General features: G+C 39.2%; 1 long non-coding RNA gene across 1 annotated transcript in view; it reads left to right on the forward strand.

Moving 5' to 3' along the window:
* The window catches only part of LOC134731521 (uncharacterized), a 41,326-nt gene extending 28,829 nt beyond the window's left edge, over positions 1-12,497 (forward strand). The window contains exon 2 of the long non-coding RNA XR_010113845.1: positions 8,544-12,497. This is a non-coding gene — a long non-coding RNA (uncharacterized lncRNA). The remainder of the gene's footprint in view (positions 1-8,543) is intronic.
* Positions 12,498-13,027: the final 530 nt, after the last annotated feature.

The following is a 13,027-nucleotide window of genomic DNA, read 5'->3' on the forward strand; positions in this document are numbered from 1 at the left end:
AGTCAAGGGGTGGGGCAAACACACTCTCCATAGTGGAAGGACACTGGTGTTCTCACTGTGTTATTCTCTGTAATGTTGCTTGTTTCTGTTTTTGAATTAGGTATAGAATTTTAAAAACCTAAGATAAAAGCAGTGAACATCATGTTGCTTTCATTATCCAAGGCCTGTGGCTGTGAATTAACACATTCCTTGAGTTCATATGTCAGAAAACTGCTTCAGTGTTGTATTCTAGTCATTGGTGTCCATGGAGGAAATGTTTATCTACTTTTACACATCTTTATCAGCAGTGTTAGATACCATGGTTTAAATGGTACTGGAAAATGATTTTTTAATCTGGCTTATCTTTTGAGGCTATCAGTCTTCAAATAGTGAGTCTTGCTGGGGCTCTGTTAACTAGGCCAAATCAAGAACGCTTTGCTAACCTGTGAAGTTGGAGAATAGAAATGGAGAAAGTTGAACATCATATAAGCTAATTTTTGTATTGTCCACTTGGTGGTAGAATTGTTTTCAGAAAGTAGTGTGAGGAGTAATGAACCAAGTAAAACAGAAATAGAATTTTATGAATTCTTAGCCAGGAGAAAAATGCAGCATGTGTTTTAAATAGGTATTCTAATCAGCATTATTACTTTTATTAAAGTATAAAAGATAGTGTAATCCAGGGTAGGTGTGTTTATATAAGTTTTAAATGTTTTTAATTTTTTTAAGGAGTAGTGATAGTTCTGTTTCCCAACACAACAAATGAAGCTACTTGCTTACTCGTTAGAGTTTGGTGCTCAGAAATACAGATTTTAGAGATTGTCTTAATTTGGGTATTCCTTAGCACCATTTAATCTTTTCTTTCTCCTGTTAAAATTAGAAAAGTTCTTGTATGTGACACTACTCTTACAGTGTTATGTAAGTCCTTCCTACTCAAAGTGTGCTGGGAGTTCAAGATCAGCCTGGGCAATATGGCGAAACCCTGTCTCTACAAAAAAAAAAAAAATACAAAAATTAGCTAGGCATGGTGGTACACACCTGTAGTCCCAGCTACTTAGGAGGCCGAGGCAGGAGGATTGATTGAGTCCGGGAGGTCGAGGCTGTAATGAGCCATGATCATGCCATTGCACTCCAGCCTAGGCAACAGAGGAAGACCCTGTCTCAACAAAACCCCCAAAACAAAAAACAAAAAACAAAGTGTGGTCAGCAACATTGGCATCACTTGGGAGCTTGTTAAAAACATGTGGAATCTTGGCTTTCATTCCACACCTACTGAAACAGACTGAAATTTAACAAGGAGAATCTCCCAGGTGATTTGAGTATAGCTTTACATGCACTGTTCTCCACTGGTAGAATGCAAACAGTGGATGATGAGGTACGAAGTGAAGAAAAGTGGGACAGAGATCAGGACTGGAACCATTTAACAGGTATTCATGGATCTATTCTGAACTTTCAATTGCCCATGTTCCAGCACTGTAGATTGTGTTTAAGAAGCCACCTGTATTTCTTTTAGATTCTAAAAGAAAGAAGGCAGAGTGTGTCACTAATTCACCAACTTATCAATTAATCATCAAAATACAAGAGATTCTATTTTGGCCTAGCCAGCCACTGATGGTGTGACATTTGGTAGGGTATTAATCTCTGAGTCCTTAGCATCCTTATCTGAAAACAATGAGATGGTTGGGCAAGTTCATCCTTTTCAACTTTTTGGAAGATACTATGATAGATAAACTATTGTCTATCTATCATAGATTAGAATATTTAAAGCAAGAAGCATACTGGGAAATACCAATCTACAAGGTGGACCATTCTGAATTTACCAGTTGATAGTCAACTGGTAAACACAGGTGTCCCTGTCCCCATCTTTAGACTGGGTTTTGTTTGGAGTGGCTGGTGCCAGTGACCTACTGGTAGTTAGGTGGTTTGAATATTTTTCCAAACAATGATTATAGGGGAACTTGCCAGGTGCAGTGGCTCTGCCTGTAAGCCTAGCACTTTGGGAGGCCAAGATGGGAGGATTGTTTGAGCCTTAAAGTTTGAGACCAGCCTGGGAAGACTCTGTCTCTATCAAAAAAATTTTTTAGGCTTGGTGCAGTGGCTCACACTTGTAATCCCAGCCCTTTGGGAGGCTGAGGTGGACAGATTGCTTGAGCCCAGGAGTTTGAGATCAGCCTGGGCAACATGGTGAAACCCCATCTCCACTAAACACACAAAAATTAGCCAGGTGTGATGCTATGTGTCTGTAATCCCAGCAACTCAGGAGACTGAGATGAGGGGATTGCTTAAGCCTGGGAGGTCGAGGCTGCAGTGAGCTGTGATCATGCCACGGCACTTCAGCCCGGGTGACAGTGAGACTCTGTCTAAAAGCATTTATTTTTCTAAATGTAAAAAAAAAATATAGGGGAGCTAAGTGTCAGGGACTATTAGGGACTAAGTAGTACCATCAGAGGTTCCAGAGTACTTGCTTGTCATGGACTCAGATACATGTCTATGTAGAACTGAGAAATCAGAAAGTTGAATTAGGCAGAGCAGAGAATGGAAGGTACATGGGCTTTAGTGTGAGTCTTGGGTTTCTATGCTAGTTTTGTTGTTTACTAGTTATATGGTTTTGAGTATATTACCTGAAATCACTTAGTATCTTTTTTAGGCTATAACATGAGATTAACATAATAATAACATGTACCTCAAAGTAAAATTGTGAGGAATTAATAAGAGAATTTATGTAGAGGGTCTGGCAAGTGGCAGATGCTCAGTAGATGTTAGTTTCCTTTTCACTTGTGTGTCCATACCCAAATAGCTTATATGTAGAGCTTTACTTCTGCAAACTTCTATAAGGTGATACAGCAAATGAACAAAGACACCAGGTACCTTAATAAATTACAAAAAAAGCTAATCATTAGAGCAATTCTAGTTGGGGTGGAGGGAAGTTATACATTCACCTGAAACTCCTGCCAAAATCAGAGATGAACTTTCTTCTTTCAGCCAGTGATCTTTCAACATTTTTGCTTGCATGCTCTCTTCAAGCATTTTGGAAAAAACAAACACAAAAATAGCTATGTATTCCACATACATTTTAGAGTTGACATCTAAAATTCATCATCATAAGTTTAAATAGTTGCAAAGGATGTGATTTCTGGCATAATGTAAATATTACCATTTGAAAATAAAACTATTGTTTATCTATCATAGATTAGAATACTTCAAGCAAGAAGCACACTAGGAAATACCAATCTACAAGGTGGACCATTCTGAATTTTTACAGTTCTTAATGAGAAACAGCTTGATGAGGATTTGCTTTCCCAGCATCTCATTCTGTGTCCTGGGTGCTCCTTTAGCTTTATTTCAAGGAAGAGAAGGTGAAAGGTTACGTATTTATTCCTGACAGTTCAATGCTGCTCTTTGAATAAAAGCTGGGGTTGGCAAACTTTTTTATTTTTATTTTTTTGAGGAGGAGTCTCGCTTTCATCACCCAGGCTAGAGTGCAATGGCGTGATCTTGGCTCACTGCAACCTCTGCCTGTCAGGTTTAAGCGTTTCTCCTGTCTCAGCCTCCCAAGTAGCTGGGATTACAGGTGCCTGCCACCACACCTGGCTAATTTTTTTGTATTTTTAGTAGAGACAGGGTTTCACCATGTTGGCCAGGCTGGTCTCGAACTCCTGACCTCAGATGATCCGCCTGCCTCTGCCTCCCAGATTGTTGGGATTACAGGCGTAAACCACCACACCTGGCCAGCAAACTTTTTCTTAAAGGACAAAATAGTACATACTTTAGGCTTTGAGGGTCATACAGCCTCTGTTGTAATTACTCAGCTCTCCCATTGCAGTGTGAATGCGGCCATAGGCAATACATAAACGAATGAACAGGCTGTGTTCCAATAAACTATGTACTCTTTTAGCAGTCACTCCTCATCTCCCCCATCACACTCATAACCCCTATCTCCCATCCTCTGCCCCCATCCCTAGGCAACCACTTACCTACTTTCTGTCTCTGTGGATTTGCCTATGCTGGACTTTTGGAATCCTAGTTAGAGCTCGCTCTGTGATTTTATAAAAACCCAGTTCTCTATATTAAATCTCTTTTTGCTTAAAATGCCTTGAGTGGTTTCTGTTTCTTGTACTGAACCCTAACTGGTTCAGAGTTAAAGGAGAAAAATGAATAATTTGCATCTTTTAAAGAAGAGTTTTTTTTTTTTTTTTTTTTTTTCCCCGAGAGGGAGTCTTGCTCTGTTGCCCAGGCTGGAGTGCAGTGGCATGATCTTGGCTCACTGCAACCTCTGCTTCCTGGGTGGAAGTGATTCTCCTGCCTCATCCTCTTGAGTAGCTGGGATTACAGGCATGTGCCACCACTCCCAGCTAATTTTTTTTTTTTTTTTGATATGGAGTCTCGCTCTGTCTCCCAGACTGGAGTGTAGTGGTGCGATCTTGGCTCACTGCAACCTCCACCTCCCAGGTTCAAGCTATTCTCCTGCCTCGGCCTCCTGAGTAGCTGGGATTACAAGCACACACCACCACGCCTGGCTTAGTTTTGTATTTTTAGTAGAAACAGGGTTTCACCATGTTGATCAGGCTGGTCTCGAACACTTGACCTTATGATCCACCTGCGTCAGCCTCCCAAAGTGCTGGGATTACAGGCGTAAGCCACTGTGCCTGGCCTAATTTTTGTATTTTTGGTAGAGATTGGGTTTCACCATGTTGGCCAGGCTGGTCTCGAACTCCTAGCCTCAAGTGATCTCTGCCCTCCTCGGCCTCCCAAAGTGCTGGGATTACAGGCGTGAGCCACTGCACCTGGCCAAGAGCTTGTTTTTTAATGAGTGATAATGAGTCTCAAATTGCTATATTTAGATTCAATTGTATACATGTTAAGACACCAATACTTACAGCATGCCAAAAATTATCCTTTTAAACTAATTATAATAAAAATTTAGATGTTTCACTTAAAACTATGCAGAAGAGCACTAAAGTCATAATGGCAAGGTAACTAGTTTTGCAAATTTCTTAGAGGTGAAATGCAAGTGCAGGAGTCTGAAGACTTGCTTCAGGCTGCACATGATTATCTCCAGAATGTTCTTGGAACCTAAGCCTTTGACTTTATACTTTCTGGCTTCATTCTTTAAAATACATGTATTAGCATTACAAGTCATTTTTGTTTGATTCGTTAAATGTCAAAACACCATGTATTTATTATTTAAAACTTTCTAACAATACAGACATGAAGGTTCTACCTTTAACTACACTTTCTAGGGGTCACCGTAATTAACATATTTTATCCTTTGAGATCTTTCTCTAAGACAGGAGCTGTAAGGGAAACTTACTCTGTATAGTAGATGACTTCTTGAGGTTTCTCCAAGGATCTAAGATCTCCATACAAAATTAGTGTATTTCTTTGAAAGCCTAGCACAGTGCCCTACCTGTGGTACTTAAATGAATCTTTGTTGATACTCTCTTCCAATTTAAATGATTCAGAGCCATGACAAGGAGTTAAAAAGTAAATCATTTAAGACATGAGTCTGAACTGCACATCTTTATAAGATCCTCTGCACAGCCAGTGCTTTTTTTGTAATTACTTTATTCACTTTTTAAGGAATGTGGATACCTATAACACAGAAATAACAAATGTCCTTTTTTGTCAAGTGTTATTTTTGTGATGTGAACAAATTGAGGTGATTCTTTATGCTATATCATATTCAGTAAAAATAATACCGATAATACCTGAATTTATAATTGTTTTATTAAGTGCTTTGTATTTTACTTCATAGGACTTTGAAATGTATCTTATTTGATCCTAGTGAGGCAGACTTAATAAGGTTATGCCCATTTTAGAGATGAGTAAATAGAGGCTAACAGAGGTTCATCAACTTGTGAAGGTCACACAGTTAGCGGTAGAGCTTCAACAAAAACATTTTGACCTTAATGTTCTTTTCCCTATGAATACACCTAACATTGTCTAGCAATTGCCTTTATTAATTGGGTAAGATGACTTTGGGGGACAATTTTGAGACAGTTGGCATATGCCTCTGCAATTTTCGCTTATTATTGCATCACTTTCTCGTTTTGGAAGCCAAATGATAGTTTAGCACACTTATTATAACTCAGTAAATTAGTTGTGGCCTGATGAGGGTGCTCTTTTTCAATGCATGATTTGAGAATTGATGTTCAATCTAGTTTATAACATCACATATTGCTTAAGTAAATGAGTGTGTGAGTATATTTATCTTGGACCAAATAGAGTATTTTAGTTTAGATCTTCCCCTCTTTTCCTACCTGTGCAAAAAACTGGAACCTCCACTTTCCCCCTTATTCTGAAGACACCACAGTGTAGTTTTAAAATAGTAAAGAACCTTCCAAAGATCAGATGGATTTAACTCTGATTCTGGAGGGAGAGTATGGGAATATGGGAAGGGAGGGTGGATCTGTCCAGCACTGAGAATGGTCAGCAGCTGAGGAAACTCCTTTAAAAAGCCCTTCTGACCCTCTTCTCCCAACCCCAGTCCTAGCAGTCCAGGCATCACGTAAGTAGGATTCCTTTGTGCACGTCCTCAGCTCTTAGATTAGCTTCCCTAAACTTTTGGCTGATGACAAAAGTTCTGAAGTGTGGATCTGTCCTTCTTGATTTACTGATGGAAAAATTACCTTTAGGTTCTGCTTTTGTATTCTAGCTGCTCGTTTATGGACTGACATGGGTAACGCCTTCCTGGCTGGACCTGCTTCTCCGCTTCCGCCATCATACACACACACACACACACACACACACACACACACACACACACACGTCTCTCTTGAGCAGGTGCCATTCTACCCCCAATCCTGGGAGACTCTAGATAGTACAGGAACATCCTGTGCTCTGTCAACCCATTAAGCACTTTCATTGGCTTGCCTCTGGACAATACAATAATTTATTGAAACCCATTATAACTTGGAACATTTGATTCCTTAAATTAAATAGTGTCAGACAGCAGTGACTCTGCCACTTCCTAGCCTGGAAACTCTGGACAAGTTACCTAACTTCTTTAGTTTTTGGTTTCCTCTTTTACAGAATAGGGCTAATATGATAGTACCTACCTTAATGTGTGGTTGTGACAATTTAAAGATTCTGTAGGAAAACCAGTTAGCTTATGGCCTGACCATTATGTCTAGAATATCCTTTAAAACGAACTGACTTTATACTTTGTGGCTTCATTCTTTTAAAAACAGTTTTTTAACTTTTAGAAATCATTTTTCTTTGATTCCTTAAATCAGTGGTCCCTAACCTTTTTTGCACCAGAGACCAGTTTTGTGGAAGACAATTTTTCCATGGACTGGGGAGGTGGGGTGCAGGGAGATGGTTTTGGGATGATTCAAATGCATTACATTTATTGTGCACTTTATTTCTATTATTATTACATTGTAATATAAAATAATGTAATTATACCACTCACCATAATGTAGGATCAGTAGGAGCCCTGAGCTTGTTTCCTGTAACTAGATGGTCCCATCTGGTGGTGATGGGAGACAGTGACAGATCATCAGGTATTAGATTCTCATAAGGAGTGTGCAACCTAGATCCCTCACATGCGCAGTTCACAATAAGGCTTGTGCTCCTATGAGAATCTAATGCTGCTGCTGATCTGACAGGAGGCGGAGCTCAGGCAGTAATGGGAGCCATGGTGAACAGCTGTAAATACAGATGAAGCTTTGCTCACTCACCTGCCACTCACCTCCTGCTGAGCAGCCCAATTCCTAACAGGCCATAGACTGGTACTGGTCTGTGGCCTGGGGGTTGGTGACCCCCACCTTAAGTGATAAGACATCATGTATATATTATTGATATATGACAAATACTCAGTATTATTAAACGTACTTGGTCATAGGCACCAACTTTAGGGACCAGGGTATTTTGGAGTGGGGGCAGGACTAGTAAGAATAATTTTAGGAACAATAGCTTGAAATAGGGACCAAAAAATAGATCCTATAAAGTCAAAAGCAGGAACTTAATGATAAAAACTTAGGGTAGGGGGAGAGATTCAGGGTCCACACAGGAAATTAGTTATCATTTTGGGATATAGCATCTTGGGTATAAGTGGCAGTAAAGGGTGCTCAGATTACATTGGGAATCCCAGTCATTCCCTCCCTAAAAAGCCTAATAGGAAGGATGACTCAGTGTGAAACATCCCCAGGTTGAGTGCTGGAGCAGCTCAGGGAAACTCAGATCAGTCCATGCATTATACTCAGACAGAGGGAGACAAATCTACAGATTGGCACCCGAAATGATACAAGTATTTGCCTTCCTCCCCCAGCATTTTACTCTTTCATAGTTTATTTTTATACATTTGAGATGATGTAGGTGCCCGGGATTTTTCTAGTCAAGAAAGTGCTCATTTGGAGATCTCAGATATTTTTGGTTTGGCACACTCTTTATAGTAATGGATTACTGAATTCCAGAGCATTTGAAATGATACAATTGATATGATTTTTAGTGCTGTAAAAAGAGGACTCTCCCAATATATATATAACCTTTCAGTGATGTTCTTTTTCTTACCATCACTAAGTTGGTGTTTTAAACTTTTCCTTGTCTTCTTTCTCTGTTTTCAGCTTTTTAAATGCTGCCTTGAAAGGATGAAACAGAACGGATGTGAACAAGAGTTCCCTGAGAAAGGACAGCTCTTAGAGCGATAGGATAATTACTGGACTCAAGAAGATACCAAATCATGGTGTGCATTTCTGCGTTGTGTTTGGAAGAGGAACTGAGGATTGTTATGAAAAGGAAAGATGTGTTCAACTTAGAAGAATTAAACCTCAACCATCTGTCTCTTCCAAATGGCATTCTTGATTCCAAAATCTTAAGTAGAGTGTAAAGTTATTGATGGATACTGTAGTAGCCAGGCTAAGCTGAGCTATTCAGTGGAACAGATAAACCCGAAAATCTCAGTGGCTTAACACAACAAGATTTCTTTCTTTTTAATATTACAATCTGATGTAGATTGGGTTGGTCTCCTGCTTGGCTTTCCATCAAGTGACAACTCAGGGATCCAAGTTGCTTTTATTTGGAAACTGTCATCTTGAGAGCATTTTGTTTCCAGCTGTATGGACAGGAGATACAGAAGGTGTGGAGAAGTGCATCCTTCCTGGATCACAAATGATACATTACTTTAGCTCACATTCCATTGTTAAGAATTAGTGACATGATCCCACTGGGATTCATGGGGTCTGGGATATGGAATACATGGATATTTGGTGAGCATGAACAATCTTTGCCACAGAAACATTACCTCTATTATGTTATTCTGTATCCCTTATCTTCTCATGGTAGATTTCGCGTAGGATTAGTATCAGGAAAAGGTTTTTCTCTCCTAAAATGTTAGTATTCTTCTTTTTTTCCTCTGGAGTCAGGAACTTTAGATTTAATATTAATGACTATCTAATCTGAGATTTTTAGTAGCATCATGTACCCTATTTCTCTATTGTGTTTCTGGAATAGTTTTATTATTGCATTTTAACTTACCAATTGTATTTGATTTTTTAAAAAATTGCCATAATCCTTTCTAGTTTTAGCTGTTCATTTAATGAACACTTACCAATAGCAGATGTATTGATAAGGATGAAGGATGTTTTTGGCTGCAACAGAAAAACTAATAAGTGGTTTAAGCAATAAGGGTTTAATTATCTGATACAAGAAGTCTGGCAGTTTCAGGATAGGTTAATTCAATGGTGTTATATCATAGAGGATCATGTATACTCACTTTTTCTGTTTTATAAACTTCAGCGTTTGACGGGGTCTCCCCTTCCTGTCACATACAGCTTAGTAGTTCCAGGTGTTGCTTGCCATGGTAGACCCTAGTCAGGCCTGGGTCTTGTGATGCAGGAGACAAATATGCTCATAGACTGGTCGTTATGACATGGCTGCAGTGTGGTGCCACCAGGCCTGCATCATGCCTACTCATCATATAATATTAGATTATATAATCTGTGGAAAATGTTGCAGAATGATAACTGGTGGCAGGGTCAGAAATTGTATCCAGACTTGGATGTTAGATCCAGGCAAATGGCTTGTTGAAAAGAGATTTCTCTTTGGAGAGAAATCATGTTGGTGTACCAGGTGACATGTTTGGTTGGGGGTAGGGTGGGGGGACTGCTTGGATAGCGTGGTAGTGATAGAAGTGTGATAAGCTGGATGCTGGATATAGTTAGAAGGATTTACTGATCAATTGGATGTGAGGAGTGATATGGAGAGAGATGTTGGCAGTGACTCCAAGTTTTGGCCTGAGTGATGGGAAAAATCGAGTTGCTATTTATCAAGATAGGGAAGACCAGTAAGTTTGGTGCTGTCATAAAATAAAATGCATCAGATTTTTAGCAACAACTGGAAGTAAGACATTGCAAGGAGTCTGGGCTGGGCTGAGATAGAGTTCAGATGTGGAGCTGGAATCAGAGCGCTGCCCCAGGTCCTGGGACCCTGCCAGGCAGAAAAGACCCTTGGCATGGGCAAGGACTCCAGTATGCCAGAGCCTCTTCCTCCTTTCTCGGGCCAAATTTGTGTCCTTGCAAAATTTGGCTACAAATGTTAAATTTACAAAGACCTCTGATACCCATTATCCCACCCAACCCTCTGGAGAGCCTTTGTAATGTGGTAACTGCTCTTATGCACATAGCCGAAGACTTGAAAACAGTCTCAGAAAAGCTGTAATTTCCACCTTCATTCATTTAAAGAACATTTACTAAACACTTATTTATTTATTTATTTTTGAGGCAGAGTCTCAGTCTGTTGCCCAGGCTGGGGTGCAGTGGCACGATCTCAGCTCACTGCAACCTCTGCCTCCCGAGTTCAAGCGATTCTCCTGCCTCAGCCTCCTAAGTAGCTGGAACTACAGTCATGCAAGTCATGCACCACCACAGCCAACAGATTTTTGTACTTTTAGTGGAGACAGGGTTTCACCATGTTGGCCAGGCTGGTCTCGAACTCCTCACCTCAAGTGACCTGACTGCCTCTGCGTCCCAAAGTGCTGGCATTACAGGCGTGAGCCACTGTGCCTGGCCCCAAACATCTATTAAGTACTTGCTGTATGTGGTGAAATAAACCCCAGCTCTCCTGATTCAAGGTTAGTGTTCTTTTCATAAATCTACTTCAATACATCAAGTCCTACTTCTCTTTCTTTCTGTATTTAACTCATAAATATTCCTCTTCTGTCATCTGTGGTTTTGAAATGTCTGCAAACTCATGGATGCTATTTACTTCTAATGAATAGAATAAAGCAGAAGTGATGGAATATAACTTCAGAGGCCATTTCATAAAAGCCACTGTGGCTTCCTAGTTGTTCTCTTGCTCTTTCTCTTAGAACACTTGCTCTGGGGAAAGCCAGCTGCCATATTGTGAGCAGACCTATGAAAAGGCCCACTTGGTGAAGAACTGAGGCCTCTGGCTGATGGACACATGGGTGACCTTGCAATCAAGTCTTCTGGCCCCAACCAAGCCTTCAGCTGAGACTGCAGCCTCATGAAAGATCCTGAGCTAGAAGCATCCTGCCATCCTAATAAGCCACTCTTGAATTTCTGACCCTTAAAAATTGTGAGAATTCTGACCCTTAAAAATTATTAGCACCTGTGCTTTTTTTAAGTATTAGGTTTAAAAAACCCTGAAAAAGTAAAGAAGAAAAAAACAACTCATAATCTCACCACATTACAAAGAATAGCTATAGAAAAATTCCAGTAGTATAAAAAGGAAAAATGGAAATAACTCCCCACCATCCCTGATCTTTAGTTCTTTTTCCCACAGTGACATTTTCTTTCCCAAGAAATGTTCATGCATATGCAATATATGTGTAAACCCTTTAAGATGTTCACAAAAGGATCATGTTACACTCATATGAAAAACTTAATATATCTTGAAGATGTCTTCATATCAGTATATATACATCTATCTTATTTTAAAAATAGATTTCCGATAATTTAAATGTGCCATATTTCTTTTACCAGTCCCCATATATGGACATTTAGGATATTTCCAGTATTCTTTTCTGTTATAAAAATGTGGTGATAAACATTTTCATGCTTTTTTGAGTATCTTCAAGTAAAGTCCTATGGGTAGCATTCTGGCATCACGTTGTATGTGCATTTAAAGTTGATGCTATTCACTTGTTCCACAGTCTTTGCTCTGAGTTTACACTGATGAAGCATGAGAATGCTAAATCCCCACAAACCTGTGAATATTGTTGATAGTAAGCATCGTTTGCTATTTTCTATTTATTTTTCTTCTTTTGAGAATTGCCGTGCCTAGAAGAGTGCTTGTCTTATAATATATAAGATAATAACTTGATAGCTAGCATTTCTGAGGCTTCTTGTGCTTTGCATATATTTACTGTTTTGATACTTACAAAGACCCTATGGAGTAGGTTATTATTATCTGCTTATGGCTGGTGGGAAAACTGAGCCATAGAGAATTTAAACAAACTGTCCCAGGTCACACAACTAGGAAGGGTGGAGCCAGGATGCAAATGATATGGAATTTTAAAAAATGAGTAGTTGAGTGAATGAATAAATGGATGACCTGTTTACATCCTTTCTCATTTTTAATTGAATTTTGTTTCTTTTTCTTTCTTATTTGTAGGATCTTTGTATATATTATGAATATTAACTTCTTTTCTATTCTACATGTTGCAGATATTCCCTCTGGTCTGTTATTTGTCCTTAACTTATTTATTTGCCACCTTTTGATATTCATTTCTTATTCACATTAGGAAACCCTCAGAGTACCTAAAAATATGACCCCAGATATTGTTGTTAGAACATGTTTGAGGAAAATAGTGATGATAATTTAGGTATACAGAGAAATTCTGACGTGGGTAATACAGAGTCTCCCTAAGTTAATCTAAATATGGAAAATAACCACAGGGGAATTAGTCGCTTTGTTCACACTGCGGTACTTTAACATTACAATTCCCCTTTAGGCATATTTATAATTGAAAAAGAAGGTGTTGGGGGCTGTTATATTATTAGATTGACATTTGGGAAATGAATTTTTACTTTGTCTGCAACAAATGAATCCCAATTAGTTAAGTGGCTCTGGGCTAAAGGAACTATAG

Source organism: Symphalangus syndactylus, chromosome 10, assembly GCF_028878055.3.
Source record: "Symphalangus syndactylus isolate Jambi chromosome 10, NHGRI_mSymSyn1-v2.1_pri, whole genome shotgun sequence".
Lineage (NCBI taxonomy): Eukaryota > Metazoa > Chordata > Mammalia > Primates > Hylobatidae > Symphalangus > Symphalangus syndactylus.